At 38.9% G+C, this 8,453-nt stretch overlaps 1 non-coding gene across 1 annotated transcript; it reads left to right on the plus strand.

The window, feature by feature from the left end:
* The first annotated feature begins 3,978 nt into the window (after nt 1-3,978).
* On the plus strand, nt 3,979-4,084 carry LOC118481398. The gene has a single exon (XR_004865605.1). It is a non-coding gene; the product is annotated as a small nucleolar RNA R71 (small nucleolar RNA).
* Nucleotides 4,085-8,453: the final 4,369 nt, after the last annotated feature.

An 8,453-nucleotide genomic window follows, 5' to 3' on the forward strand; every position in this document is an offset into this window, starting at 1 on the left:
AACCAAAATCGTAGCTACAAAAAGAAAGGATTAGGCTTTGTTCCACCAGAAAACTATAAAAATGATAAAAATTCTAAAACAAAAACAGAATTTGTATCAGGTGGAAGCTCAGAAGATGAACAGAAGAAACCATTCTGGAGACAGTCAAATAAAGAGTTTCTTGTTGAAAGAAAGAAGAATGGAACTGAAGTGTTTTATCAAAGAGAGACTCGTACCTGTTATCGATGCAATGAAGTTGGTCATATTGCATGGAATTGTCAAAATAATGCCAGAACAAAACAGGGAGTTTCTCAGAAATTAAAAGACAAAGTTGTTGATGTTGAACCACCAACCAATAGACTTAAAATTTTTGAAAATTACAAATATGAGGTTGGTGAGTGTTCGAAAAAGAATTTTTATAAAAGGAAAGAGAATGACAACCAAGTGTGGGTTGCTAAAAAGGTTGATGTGAATGTCGGCGATGAATCTGGTTCCACAAAGCCAGAAGAGCCACAGGTTGAGGAGAAAATTTCAGTGAATGATGAAGAGTTTCCATCGCTAAAGTTTGAGGAAGTTAAAAAGAAAGTTGGAAAAACTGAGATTTCAAATCAGTTTTACAATGAGAAAAAAGATTTTGATGTCAAGAAAACATTCAACGGGAATGTTAAAAAGATTTTTGGGAAAATGTTAAGTGGGAGAGCAAAGGGGGTTAAAGACTTTTATGCAACTAAAAAGGCAACATACAACCCCACTGCGCAAGAGTTGAAATCCATCAAGTCTGAAAAGACTTGGATGGAAGTTTTTTTTCCATGATAGTCGAAGGACTATGCCGGAGATCCCAAGTTTATATCGTGGATCAGGAATCGGCATCATTCTAGTGTTTAAAAAGTTTGTTTGAAAGATTTTGAATAGTGTTTGAATGTTTACAGGTGAGAAGACTACGCCGGAGCTTCCAGGTTGGAAATTGAGAAGCAGGAATCGGCATCTTTCTGTCTTATTCGACAAGTGGTAAAGAGGTTTCTATAGATGTCTCATTCCTACAGTAAAACCTACAAGTGGTCTTTTTGATCTACAAGTGGTATTTGTGGTTATACCTTGAAGAATTTACATTTACAAGTGGTACAGTGATTCTGAACTGCAAATGATAAATCAGGGACATTAAGTTGTACTTGATTTATTGTTCATATGAGATTGATAAACAAGATGATGAACCATATCCCCATGCTTCATAAGTGGTAAACTTAAAAGTGGTAAACACAAACTCATTTTCCGGAAAAATCATTTCGATTAAAACAAACTTAAGTGTTTTGAGATCTAATGAGAAAATGGTTTGTTGAAAGGGGGAGTTCAGATTGTTTATGCCTAGTGAATGGCGATTTGATGTGATTCGATGTCAGTTGTCAAGTTTCTGTACAGTTTGTTTTACTTTTCATGTTTCTAGTGGGTCAAGAGTCTAGAAGTTTTCAAATTTTCTTTGAAATGTGTTTGCATTTTAGGGGGAGTAGGGAAATTTCAGAAAATCCAAAAACATTAGAAAATTTGAAAAAGACAAAAACATGATAAAATTCAAAAATGAGTTTCGTTGTGAAAAGAGGAAATGATAGTACATCAGTAGGCTGTCACAACATGCTAAAGAAATGTAAAGATAAAATGTGATAAACAATCTCACTGAGGATGTGCCAGTAGGTTTTTACACATTTAGTAAATTGTGACGAGATATAAATCTAAAAGTTCAAACTTGCTTGTTCTGTGGGTTAACACAAACTTGGATATATAGGTAACCCCTGAAATCTTGTTTGAAAGGTCCCTTATTCTGAGATACTAGGTCTTTATGCTCAGTGATATCTGGGGTATTATCCCAGGACTTCTGCTGTATGGAAGTACTGACCTAGTCCCCAGATAATGCTTCCGCAAAAGCTTGAAACATAGCTTCGCCCTCAGCATGCTGATGAAACAATAAAATTGATAGTCGCTGCTGTTGAAATAAAAAGATCCTCTAAAGGGGACACACCAAAAGTCGAGCCGTCATCTCTTTGCTGAACGGAACCTGAGCTCTCACGGTTTCGCACCTAACCCCTTACAGATATCATCTGTGGTATATTCACCTGTAAGACTGAATATTGGGATCTGGATACGGGAGTATATTCAAGTAGTGAGACACACGAATAAGTCAGTATCTAAGACATTAATATCGTATCTCGGATCAGTTGAATTTTGTGTGAAAATTTCAGTGGACCGATATACTGACAATCTAGGTGAATTGTTTTGAACTAAAAATGTAATCAAGCTTAACGGTGTTAGTGACATGTCTCATAAACTGATATGATCCTCTTGCACGAACTCACAAAAATATTGTCTGTAAATATTTTCTTTACTGCATTACATTTTCTTTCATTCAAAAAATCCAAAAAGATTTTCAGTGTGCTTTAGCATAAATTTTTGAAAAAGTCAAAAAGATTTTCGACAACTGATATTGGAAAGCTGATTTTCAAAATTCCAAGTGCTAAACATGATGAGTAATATCTGAGGGGGAGTGTTTGTGTGAAATTAAATGTTTTCATAATCTAATCTTTCAAGTGGTTCATCATAGAGAAAGAAATTGAGGGAGAGTGTTGGTTGGTGAACATGTTAGTATTGATGCATGAAAATTGTTAAAATTGAAAATTTATTTCTGGGTTAAGAATGTGCAGATATAGCCAGGTTTCGATCTTGAATCTGAAGATAGAGTGCCAGGTTCTGATACCTGATGACTTTGACTGGAGATAGTCAGACAACGATCCTGAAGATGTTACTGAAGAACAAAGGAATGCTAGTAAATCGAGAAGGGGAGTCTGAAGATAGAGAGAAAGAAAAGCCCAGAGACTGATCAAGACTGAAGATATGAAGACACAGCATAGTGGTGACTCGATAGTCGAATCCATCAACATCTGAGGGGGAGTCTGTTGGTGCACTACATCTGTTGATTACGTCTTGAATCGAGTCATACATTACATTGTATAGACTAGGGCACGAAATATGAGAAAATGCGAGTGTATATGATATTTGTGACCTAGGTTCGCTCATAGGGTCATAGGTTAGGAGATTCGCTTATGTGAACACATGAGGTCCGCTCATGTGTACACATGTCACATAAGCGAACCCATATCCCTATATATAGGTGTCTGTTCGAGCGATCCTGTAATGTGATTGCTGATTTCCACGCCGAAGCTCTGCCGGTGTGACGTCTGAACTGTAAAAGCTGTCAAATTAATAAAACAAGAGATTAAAGTGAAGAACAAGCTATTTCTACCTACGTTTCTTATTATTCCGCATCTGAAACATAGGAGATTACCTCTGAACTACTCGTTCGGGTCAGTCAACGATCCTACATGTAAGAACCTTTCCGAGTATATTTTATCGAATTCGGAGAAGAGGCGAGTGATAATATCCTCAAACCTTTCTCTTCCTCCTTGTTGTAGTTGTTGGAAACCTTGCTGCTCATTTTGTGGTTGTTGTTGAAAGTTAGATCGTTGATTTTGATTTTGTTGGTTATTACCCCCCGATTCCCTCCAACTAAAGTTGGGATGATTACGCCACTCGGGAGTGAAAGATCTACTTGGAGCTCCTAGTGGTCGTGGCCGGTTATTTAGGTAATTTACCACTTTCGTTTATTTTTCTAAATCTTTCATACAACTCCAGTTTTCATGGGGGTCGCCGCATCCTTCGCAAGCCATAATCGAAGTTGTTTTGTTTAATTCAAGTTTCTTTATTTTAATAGTTTAGACTTCGATTTGGGCTTGCGAAGAAGTGGTTTCATCCACTTTGTGGGCACCCGGGGCTATGGATTTTGAGCCCCTAGGAGTGTGCCACTGAAAACAGTTTTGAGCAAGTTCTTCAATTTGATTATAGATTTCCTCGGGTCGCCGATTCCCAATGAGTCTCCTGGAGCCGGAATCAAGGATTTGCCTTGTGTGTGGCAAGAGTCCGTTGTAGAAAGTGGACACTTGTTGCCAACGTTCAAGACCATGATGTGGGCATTTCCTAATAGCTCCTTGAATCTTTCCCATGTCTCGTACAAGAATTCCCCGTCTTCTTTAGAGTAGGTGTTAATCTTGGTCATGAGTTTGGCGGTTTTAGCGGGAGGGAAATATTTGTAGAGAAATTTTTGGGCAAGTTTATCCCAAGTGTGTACGGACCCACTTAAGAGGGTGTTTAACCAAGCTTTCGCTTGGTCTTTGTGAAAAAAAGGGAATATGCGGAGCCGAATAACCTCGTTGGAGGCTCCGTTGATCTGAAAGGTGTCACATATTTCCAAAAAGTTGGTAATATGTAAATGGGGATCTTCATCGGATAGGCCATAGAAAGTGGCGGAATTTTGGAGCATTTGGATTAAGTGTGGTCGAAGCTCAAAGTTATTAGCATCGACATTAGGAGGGTTAATAGCGGCTCCAAGATTACCGAGCCTAGGCCGTAGGTAATCCATGAAAGTTCATTCATCCGCCATAGGGGGGGGGGGGTTTGGGTCGAGGCTTTTTGTTGGTTTTTATCTTGAAGTCTCTTTTTCAAAAAGCGCTCGGGTTCGTCAAGCGGCACTTTTATGTCTTTGTCGGAGGTGGAGGTCATGCACCAAACTGTATCTCCTGCGAATTATACAGAATTGTGTAAGTTTCTGCGAACAAAAACAAAAAGAATGCCTGGTCAGAAGAATGGCACGGCTCCGTGCTGGTGTCAGCACGACCCGTGCTGTCTAGAAAAAGTATATGTTTTCAAGTTCCCGGATACTAGAAGTTTAACACGGTCCCGTGCTCCTGTAACACGACCCCATGTCTCTATTCCAGTAACAAGAAAACAACTCTTCCCAGTTACCGTAGGTTTGACACGGCCCGGGTTGATGAAACACGGCCCTGTGTTGTTCATGCAGAAAGTAGAAAATTCAAAGAAAAAGAAGAAAATTTAAAAAGAAAAGATAAAAATGAGTAGGCCGTTAATTTTAAGCTTTCTCAAAATCCTTGTGTCCCCGGAAATGGCGCCAAAAACTTGACGTGCGTGCGTATATATATACTTTATAGATATATTTTAGCTCTTTTTACTCGCAAATTCAAGTTTTAAATTTATAAAACACGATATACTACTATCACTCTACACACACGTTAGGGCAAGTGCACCCATCGCGGACGTAGTATAGTGATGGCAAGATACCGAGGTTGTCTAAGGACTCAAGAGCTTTTAATACCGGCTTATCATTAACGTCTAATCTAACCAAATTTTGATAAAAATTGTTTTAAAGTTATACAAAGATAAACTAAAAAGCAAAAATAAAATATAAGGAAAAACAAATAGACAAGAAGGAATCACTTAGTTTCAACTCCACTTTTATGTATCCTTTTAGTGATTTCGCACTTTTGGCTTTTTAAAAGACTATCTTTGAGTTATAGTAGTATATACCCTTCCAGGCAGCGTTACCTTCAACCCTTTGGTCTGAATCAGCAGGGATACAGTCGGTCTGAGTCAGCAGGAATACAGTCCCGAAATGTCGGATTATTGAAAGATAATTAAGTAAGTTATTAATGCGAAAAGTGGTAGGCCCCCTTCCAGGCAGCGTTACCTTCAACCCTTTGGTCTGAATCAGCAGGGATACAGTCCTTGCAGGGTTGGTTTAAAGTTTTAATAGTAGTTTATAGATAAGGGATTCAAGCGGTTTCTTACTTTCTTCCGGGGCGGACTGTACCGCCCAAACCGTGAAGTATTACTAAGCTTGAACCAGGTTCTCGCAGGATCTATACACTGAACGAGACATAGAATTAGCCAACCACCGTTCTAACCCCCTTCCAAGTAGTTAACGCGCTTTATATAGACCGTAAAGACATATGTGAATCAACAACATATGAAGAATGGTTAGATAAATTCGCCTTCAATATAAAAACTAGTTATTAAAGTCATTAATACATACCCAAATAAAAAGGAGCCAAAGATTGGAAATCAAAAAGTAATACATAAAAGATTTGTCTTCACCAAGTGATGTAAGAGTTTGCCAAGCATGGCCTTTGTTTGACAAGAACTCTCACGATCGATCTTGGAATCCGAGACTACTACACACTCTGAATGATGGAAGATGGATGATGGTGGTGGATGTTGGTGTCGTAGTGGTGGTGGAGTGGTGACAAGTGTGAGAGAAGTGGTTTTCCAGGGGATGGATTGGAATGGAACCAAACACCCCTATTTATAGCTAAAGTCAGATAATCAACACGGCCCGTGCTAGCCTGCCACGGTCCCGTGGCCATCTTTCTCTCTCTTCCTCATCAACTATAGTGTCAGGTCTTGTACAAACACGGCCCCGTGTTTTAATGGCACGGCCCGTGGCCATTGTACTTGTTGTACTATCTCAGATTCTGCGAATCTTAGAGTTGACCATGCCCCGTGTTGCCTTAGCACGGCCCCGTGTTGGTTGTCTGGTTTATGCTTTGCTGTTTGTCTTTTCTTCTGGAGAGAATCTTGCCTTGGGCACGACCCATACCTGGTGGGCACGGCCCCGTGCCAGATCTTCTGATCTTGCTATTTTGTTGGTTTGGATGTCGATGGGGGCTTGACGAGTTGTGTCAATCCTCCTTTATTGTATTATTGTTGGTTTTTGCTGTTATTTTGCTCCTTTTTGTGCGTTTAAACTCATTTGACCCTGTAAATTAAAAAAAAGGGACAAAGAAACAAGTTTTTTCTAACATTAGTACTAAAAAGGGGTTGATTTTACGCCGTATTTGATAGAATTTATATGTTGTATTTTTCGCACATCATTTATGGTACTAGAATTCTGGATGGTGGTCTCTATAGATTAGAACTAGATGATGATTTTTCTAAATCTTTGTTGTCATATAATATTAATAAATCACTCACAAAGATGAAACATAAACGAGAGTTAGAGACTTCATCCATGTTGTGGCATCAATGTTTAGGCCACATCTCACGAGAACGATTAACTCGACTCATAAAGGATGAAGTCTTACCACTCCTCGATTTCACTGACTTTGACTTTGGAGCATGTGTCAAATGCCTTAAAGGTAAAGTGACATCAGCGAATAAGAAAGGTGGCACTAGGAGCTCTAATTTTTAGAACTCATTCATACTGACATTAGTGGTTCTTACCAAATCGTTGGCATCACTAGACATACTTTATCTATCACTTTCATTGACGGTTATTCTCGTTACATGTACTGGTATCTCATTAAGGAAAAATCTTAATCTCTTACAACTTTAAAAGATTATAAAGCTGAAGTTGAAAAATAACTAGATCGTCAAATTAAAGTTGTGAGATCAGATAGAGGCGGTGAATATTATGGAAGACATACTTATGTGGGCCAAGCTCCTGGTCCGTTTTATGAGTTTTGTAAGGGCTAGGGGTTAGTGAACCAATACACTATGCCAGGTACACCTCAGCAGAACGGTATCGTTGAACGAAGAAACCGTACCCTAATGAACATGGTGCGTAGTATGTTAGCCAACACTAATTTACCATTATTCATTTGGACTGAAGCATAAAAGCAGTTGTTCATATACTCAATAGAGTTCCTTCTAAGTCTATCCCTAAAATCCCTTATGAACTTTGGACAGGAAGGAAACTGAGTCTTAAATATATGAAAGTATGGGGCTACATTTTTAAAGCAAAACTTTACAATCCTTTCCTAAGGAAACTTAACCCAAAAACAGTTACCCGTTTCTTTATCGGGTATCCTAATCATTCAAAGGGTTATTGTTTGTTTTGTCCTTCCCATATCACACGTATTATTGAAATCAAGTGTGTCACGTCCTGGAGGATTTCAAGGTCAGTGGGAGCAGTACCAAACCTTACGAAAAATTGCAATAAGTATAAGACGTGGGGGGGAGAGACTCTTCGCTTATCGTCACTCCGTTATCTCCTCTTGTACCCGATGCAACAACTGCACCTGAAGTTACTGCACCAATTCCAAATTCACCTCCACAATCAGAACCCATTATACCTCATAACGAAGGAACATCAAACGCTTAAAACCAAGACAACGCTAAACTCGATAATCAAATCAGAAGGTCATCTAGGCCCAGAAGGCTCACTAATTGGGATGATTATGTTACCTACCTAACTGAAGTTAAAATGTATGTCGGAAAGCTCAATGATCCTATCTCTTATAAGGAAGCCATTAACAGTGACTAGTCTTCTGAATGGAATAAAGAAATGAACGATGAGCTTGAATCCATGAGGAAAAATGACGTTTGCGATTTGGTAGAATTACCGAACGGTATCAAACCCGTAGGATGTAAATGGGTATTCAAAACAAAACTAGATCTGAATAGGAACGTTGAACGCTACAAAGCAAGATTGGTTGCAAATGGCTACACTTAGAAAGAGGAAATCGATTATCAAGAGACTTTTTCACCCGTCTCTTGTAAAGATCCATTAAGGATCGTTATGGCCCTAGTAGCTCATTTTGATTTAGAGCTGCATCAGATGGACGTTAAAACCGCTTTCC

Source organism: Helianthus annuus, chromosome 8 (genome assembly GCF_002127325.2).
Source record: "Helianthus annuus cultivar XRQ/B chromosome 8, HanXRQr2.0-SUNRISE, whole genome shotgun sequence".
NCBI lineage: Eukaryota > Viridiplantae > Streptophyta > Magnoliopsida > Asterales > Asteraceae > Helianthus > Helianthus annuus.